At 40.9% G+C, this 7,653-nt stretch overlaps 1 protein-coding gene across 19 annotated transcripts in view; it reads left to right on the top strand.

The window, feature by feature from the left end:
• Lrch3 (leucine rich repeats and calponin homology domain containing 3) overlaps window positions 1-7,653 on the top strand; it is a 99,759-nt gene that overhangs the window by 24,546 nt on the left and 67,560 nt on the right. The window lies entirely within an intron of this gene.

Here is a 7,653-nt window from a genome sequence, read left to right as displayed (position 1 = left end):
CACCCATCCATCCACCCACCCATCACCCATCCATCCACCCATCCACCCATCCATCCACCCATCCATCCACCCACCCATCCATCCATCCACCCACCCATCACCCATCCATCCACCCATCCATCCATCCACCCATCCACCCACCCATCCACCCATCCATCCATCCACCCACCCACCCATCCATCCACCCACCCATCCACCCACCCATTCATCCACCCACCCACCCATCCATCCACCCACCCATCACCCATCCATCCACCCATCCATCCATCCACCCATCCACCCATCCATCCATCCACCCATCCATCCACCCACCCATCCATCCACCCACCCATCACCCATCCATCCACCCATCCATCCATCCACCCATCCACCCATCCACCCACCCATCCATCCACCCACCCACCCATCCATCCATCCACCCACCCATCCACCCATCCATCCACCCACCCATCACCCATCCATCCACCCATCCATCCATCCATCCACCCACCCATCCATCCATCCATCCATCCATCCATCCATCCATCCATCCATCATCTCTTCTTCCCTTTCTTCTTACAAAGTCTAGTCTCATGGGCTCTTCCTACCTCAGCCTCCTAAGAAAATCTTTTTTTTTTTTTGGTCCTTTTTTTCAGAGCTGGGGACCGAACCCAGGGCCTTGCGCTTCCTAGGTAAGCGCTCTACCACTGAGCTAAATCCCCAGCCCCAGAAAATCTTATTTTCTATCTAGATTACACAGTATTTCTTCAAAAAACAAAAAAGGCAAAGTTTTGTCTTGGTCCCTTTCAGTATTTCAGTTAGTTATGTTGTAGCCTTGTATAGACTGAGGTTTTGTTTTTTTGTTTTTTGTTTTTTTTTTTTTGAGTCCACAATTTAAATTTGTTTTTAAAATTATTATTTATTTTTGATGTATGGATATTTCACCTGCATGTATGTTTGCACCATGTGCATGCAGTGCCCCGGGAAGCCAAGAGGGGACATCAGATCCCTTAGATTGGAGTTATAGGCAGTTGTATGCTACCATGAGGGCACTGGGAATTGAACCCAAGACCCTAGAAGAACAGCCAGAGCCCTTAACTGCCGAGCCATCTCTTCAGCTCCATACAATTTTTGTTTCAAACATTCACTGCGGCTTTTATTTATTTATTTATTTGGTTATCATTTTTGTTTTAAGTGGTTTAGTTTTGTTTTTTTTTCCAAGACAATTTCTCTGTATAGTCTTGGCTGTCTAGGAACTGTCTCTGTAGACCTGGCTGACTTTGAATTCAAAGAGATTGGCCTGCCTCTGCCTCCCTATTGCTGAGATTAAAGGTCTGCACCAACACCGCAGGGCGCCTCATTGTTTTCTGATTGAATACCTGTTATACTCTTCATGACAAGTATAAAGTATACAGAGCTGAACCATACAGTTTTCCCTCAAAACACACCTACTGTTTACTGTGTGGCACGGTAACTGCAGGAAATAATAGTGTGTGTTTCAGAATAACTAACAAGGTCAATTTCAGTTACTCCACCATGAAAAAGATAGGTAAGCAAGACAGTGCATATGTTAATGAGCTCAACAGTCATCCATATACATAGGTTATACACTTCATATCAAAACACACTGTGCCCCATAAATCGATGCAGTTGTAATCTGTCAATCAAAAATAATATTACTAATGGAAACTTGATGTATGAATCTGAAATGATCATTCTTATACTCTTAAGACTTTTAAAAACACTATTATTTAGGTTTTTTTTTCATTTAATATATTTTAAAGCAAAATGAATACTTTTGAAATGAGTTTAATGTTGAAGATGTGGTTTTATAAAGAAGGTAATCAGGATTTTAAATGTGAAAGTGATTACTTAAAGCTTTTTCCACTGAAATATTTCTTTTTTTAATGTTCTAATTGAAATAGAATTCATCGCTTCCCTTTCCTCCTTCTAGCCCCTCCCAACTACTGCCCCTCAAACCTCTTCCATGCCCCCCTCCAATCTCAAGTTGTTGGACTCTTTTTTTTTTATATTTTTTGGGGTGTGTGTGTGTGTGTGTGTGTGTGTGTGTGTGTGTATGGTCAGGGTTGCCTACTCTGCACTAGACAACCAGTCAGCGACTCATTCCTATGAGAGGTCAATTCTTCTAGCACTTATTTGCACCCTGTCGCTCTTTGTCTCTGGGTAGGACCCCAAAAGAATCCCTTCCATGTGAGCTTACTTATCGATACCATTGTTCTGCTCTTGTTTATGCAGCCATTTCTAGGAGAGACTGATGTTCCCTGAGCCACAGATGCAGGAGCTGTGGTAAAGATGTTATCTGTCAGTTGGGACAGGCTCACCATGATTGTGTCTAGTGGTTTTTCTGTGATGGTCTCCTTTTCCCAGCTTTCTTTAGTTGCTGTATTGGGATTTTATTGATATGACCAAAGCAACTCTTACAAAGAAAATCATTTAATTGGGGCTGGCTTACAGTTTCAGAGGTTCAGTCCGCTATCATCATGGTAGGAAGCATGGCATTATGCAGACAGACTTGGTGCTGGAGGAGCCAAGTTCTACAACTTGATCTAAAGGCAGCCATGAGACTTGTCTTCCTCAGGCAGCCAGGAGGAAGGTCTCTCAATGACACTTCCTCTAACAAAGCCACACCCCTAATAGTGCCACTTCCCATTGGCCAAGCATATTCAAACCACCACAATTGCCTCTAGCTTTTTGTAGGGTTGAGAACTCTTGAGGCTTCCCTGTCCATGTTAGCATATCTATCAGTGTTGTTCTTGTTCCTATCAGTGTTGTTCTTGTTCAGGTAGCCGCGTTATTAAGACTGTATGGGTGTAGCTTCTGCCATTCCTAGGAGACACAACCTCACAGTAAACTTCCTGGTCCTCTGGTCAATCTTCCTGTCCCCCCTTCCACGGTTGTCCCCGAGCCTTAGAAACAGGAGTTGGCTTATAGATTTGGGTTCCACAATTTAGTATTTTGATTAGCTGTGGTTTTCTGTAAGGATCTTTATCTGTTCCCTGATTTAAAAAAAAAAGGGGGGTGGGGGGGACTACACTTTTCCAGCTAGATCCTGGAGAGGAATAGAACTATTTCTTTTAATTAATTGAGAGTTTCATCTTTTCCTATTCCAAAAATGTTCTTGTATTTATATCAGGCCTAAATAGGCCATTTTCTGCCTTGCTCGGCTGAATAAAATATCCAAAGGCTGTGCCAAAAATTGGTGTAGTCGTTGGCTTACGCACTATCATTAGACAGAAATGGCATTTAGAAGACCAATACTCAGGATGTGAAACACAGAGGTAACTTAATAGCTTAATTGCAAAGTTGTTTATGATCCAGATGGTGGCTTTTATAGTACTTGGCAGTCTGGAAATCAGCAGATGATTGGTTATTTTGGCAGCGAGATGAACCCTCAGAGGCCTGTGTCGTCGTATTGCATATGTGTGTAAAGTCAAGGAGCTTGCTCTAGCCACACAAGGATACAGTAGCCTCTCCTTCACTGAACTTTGCTGAAGGATAGGAAAAATATCGTAACATTTTAACATAGGTCTTTTTATTTTATGTTTTTTTCCTTTTGTAAAAGCAAAAATAATGAATATATTATTAGTTCTTAGGGGTGACCAGTGATTAAAAAATGATGATCTGTGATTTAGGGAAGGCTTGGTATTTCTTTTCTTTTTCTTTCTTTTTTTTTTCTTTTGATATATCAAACATGGGAAACTGACTTAATGCTTTCATCTTTGTGTTTTATTCTATATGAAAAATTCTCCTTGAGTCATTTAGCTTGACTCAGAATAGGCACAAGAAGCAGTAATAGAGGAAAGGAGATTAATGACTTCAACATGCGTTTGGACCAAGAAACTGATATTTGCTGGTAGGATTAGGTTTGGGAAGAAAAGAAGGCCGCCCAGAATGGTTTCAGAATTCTGACTAAAGTAACCACAGAAATAAAAGCATCATGAATGCCAGGTGGTGGTGCTGCACACATTTAATCCCAGCACTCAGACGACAGAGGCAGGTGAATCTCTGAGTTTAATGCCAGCCTGGTCTACAAAGCTAGTTCCAGGACAGCCAGGGCTACACAGAGCTGTTTCTAGGGAAGAAAAAAAAAAGGAAAGAAAGAAAGAAAAAAAAATGAACCATGCTTTAAGACAGGAACTATTGGAAATACAACACATTAGCAAATATATAATGTTTAGCAGTGTTTCTGTGTAAAACTAGTCCTCATTAAGTAAGAGATAGGCATGTTTTGTGCCTGTAACCCCTGCATTCAGGAATCTGAGGCAGGAGCATCTGAGGTTCCTGGCCAGCCTGAGCAAAACTAGAAAACAATAGTAAAAGAGTGTAATATTCCCTCTCTGCTAGCAATTGATAGAAAAATCTAATAAAACCTAATAAGTCTAATAAAAAATGATTGAAAAATGGCAAGTATTGAGTGAATATTATCAAATAAGTAAACGTAACATATAGACTTAACTGGAACATGATGTCTGGTGTAGAAGTCTTTTTAGACTCATGAAATATTTATATGAATGATCACTTGCTGAATCATAGGGAAATCTGAGCAAAAACAAAGGATTAAAATCAGATATATTTTATTACAGCTAGAAATCACTAACAAAAATATGAGTAGAATGTCCTTCTATGTTTGGCAATTAAGCAATATTTTTAATAGAATGAGTCAAATAATAATGAAAATTATAAGATATCAATATCTTTAATAACCTAATAAAACTTATACTATATTATTAAGGGTTTATGAAATAACAACAGCAGTGAAGAAAAGTTATAGTTTTAGGGGGCTTTTTCCCCTCTTTTTCTTAAAGATGGAGTCTTACTTTGAGGCCCTGTCTAGTCTATTGGCCTGGAACTCATAGAGACCCACCCGCCTAAGCCTTCTGAGAGATTAAAGCTGGTTTTTGTTGTTGTTAAGGTAGGTGTCTTACTATGTAACCACAGCTGGCCTGGAACTTACCCTGCTTTTACCTAAGATTGAAGCCATGTGCTGTTATGTCTGATGAATGTATAGCTTTAAATGCATATATTTGAAAAATAAGTAAAATTTAGTGGGCTAAAATTTGAAGAAAGAAAAAAAAAAACCAACCCCAGCATGATTCCTCCTGATAGAAGAGAGGTGATAAAGATGAGAAGGGAGCAGAGTAGAAGCCGCACACATGTGGTGAACAGACTAACCAAGCGAAAGTCAATGGTGTGGAGGGGCTGTGGCTGAGGGACAGTGCTTCTCTAGAATACACGAGCTCTACACCCAACCTTAGCACTGAAGAAAGGCAAAGACAATGCCAGTGATGTTGTAAACTTAGGATGCTCTCCTCAAGAAAGAAGGTATAAATAACCAAAGCAAAAGAATATAGTAGGGGAGGTCACTATAGATACTATAAAAGTTTGTAAACACAGGATATTATGAATAGCTTTATGCTAATAAAAATAGCAGACAGCTAGGCCAGCATGATGATAAAAATGCTTGTGGTCAACTGGGCAGTGGTGGCGCAGGCCTTTAATCCCAGCACTCTGTGAGGCAGAGGCAGGTGGATCTCTGTGAGTTCCAGGCCAGCCTGGTCTACAGTGTGAGTTCCAGGACAGCTAGGGCTACACAGAGAAATTATATATTGAAAAACCAAAAACCAAGCCAATCAACCAACCAAACAAACAAAAAACCTCTGTGGTCTCAGTGTTTATGAGGCTGAGGAGAGAGGATTGAGCTTACAAATTAAGATCAGCCTGGACCACAAAATAAGATCTCATTCTAATGAAAATAAAAATAGAAAACAAGACAAAACCAGCAAACTCCTAGAACATAATTTAAAACTGATTCAAGAAAATATAAATGATCTTAAAATATTAAAAGAAGTCCAGTAGAGTAATTCTTCAAGGAAGACTCTAAGCTTAAATGAATGGCTTTACCAGCAATTCTAACAAGCTTTAGTAATAACAATAATAATTTGAAACCTACATAGCCCTTTCAGTCAGTAGAAGAGGAGGGAATGCTCCCAGTCCAAGTTGAGGAGGGTAGTACAATTTTGCTGTCAATACTAACAGTCATTCACAATGACTAAGTAAGAACTTGCACTGTGCTCGAGCAAGCTGAACAGTGTAAAGGATACACGGCAGAAGCAGAGAGCCTGGGTGAGGCGGAGAGCCTGGGTGAGACATAGTGTCAGAGAGCCCTGGGCTTGTGTTAGTCACTTCCTCCCTGCTGCAGCACAGTGCAGCTGACCGTGGGGCGTCACCACAATCCAGAACCGGGAAGCCGGGTCGATAATGCTGGCACTCTGCTCCTCTTACCTGCTTGTCCTGTCTGAGACCTCCACACTCCCTTCTGTTCAACCTTTCTGGGAGGACCCTCGTAGAGAACCCAGAGGTGCTCTTTGGTAGCTAAATCTAACGGAGTTGACAGTGATGGCAGCCATCACTTTGCTTCAAACATCACACTTTGTTATAAAATCTCTTAGAAATTAGAAAACTGCTCTTGTCTACTTTAATAGAACGAAGGATTTATGAGGATATGGCATATTAAAAAGTAAAAACTGAGAATCCCTCCCTTGGGTTTCCTTCTATTCTCAGTAGTTCTTTCTCACATTTTCTTAATGAACCTACTATCTTTGCAAAAAAAAAAAAAAAAAGGAAAATTCCATATTACTGTAATAAAATATAAAAGTCATAAGATTATCTCAATACAGGAAGAAAACTTATTAGTAAAATTAATACCTATTACCAATAAAAAGTCTTAGCAAACTTAGGTTTTCTTAATTTCATATAGTCAACAAAGAAAACGGTTGAAATTAGTAACAAAAGAGATAATTCTTTTATTCAACATTATACTTGATGTTCTAACAAACAGGGTGAGGAAATTGCGTGAATACATGAAAAGCACAGAGGAAGAAACAAAGGCTCCATTATTCAGAGAGCCATGTAAACAGTCTGAAAGGATCAGCAGACAAGTTGTTTGAATTAAAAATTTACCAAGGCTGTCAGATACAAAATCAAAATAGGACAGTTATTTTACTTCTCCATGTGAGTGGGTTGGGATGTCAGTCAGAGAGCAAGCAGGCATAGGCATGCTGTGGCACACGTGGTGGCCATGGGTAAACTTCAGGAGTTGTTTCTTTCCTTCCAGTGTGGCATCCAGGGATCGAATTCAGGGTGTTAAGTGTGTGAACAAGTGCATTTACTCACCGAGCCATCTCAGCTGGCTCCTCCTCTCCTGTTTTATTATTTTTTTGAGATAGGATCTCTGGATGCAGCCCAAGGCTAACCTCAAACTCAATCTTTCTGTCTTAGACTCCTGCATGCTAAGATTACAGATTCGTGTCCCAGTGTTCTGACCTTTTTATAAAACTAGCCACTGAGGTCCAGTGAGGTGGCTGTGCAGGTCAAAGGCCCTGCTGCCCATCCTGGCAACCTGAGTTCAATCCCCAGGACCTACATGGTGGAATGATGTTAGCATTTTGTCTAATCTCTGCCCCACAGTTACCTGGCAACAGCCAGGTATGCCTGAAAAAGGGACTGCTCACCCCCTCCTCTCTCCCTTGCTCTCTTGCCTTCTTGCTCCTGCTCTGTCCTCTTGCCCCTTCCCCCTCTCTCTCCACATGCCCATGGCCCTCCTCTCCCTCTCCCTCTCTGCTTTTCTCTTCTCTGCTACCCTTTTAACTCCCC

Source organism: Rattus norvegicus, chromosome 11 (assembly GCF_036323735.1).
Source record: "Rattus norvegicus strain BN/NHsdMcwi chromosome 11, GRCr8, whole genome shotgun sequence".
In the NCBI taxonomy this organism is placed as follows: domain Eukaryota; kingdom Metazoa; phylum Chordata; class Mammalia; order Rodentia; family Muridae; genus Rattus; species Rattus norvegicus.
Note: the sequence above shows the minus strand (reverse complement) of the source record. Positions and strands in the feature narration are given on the sequence as shown.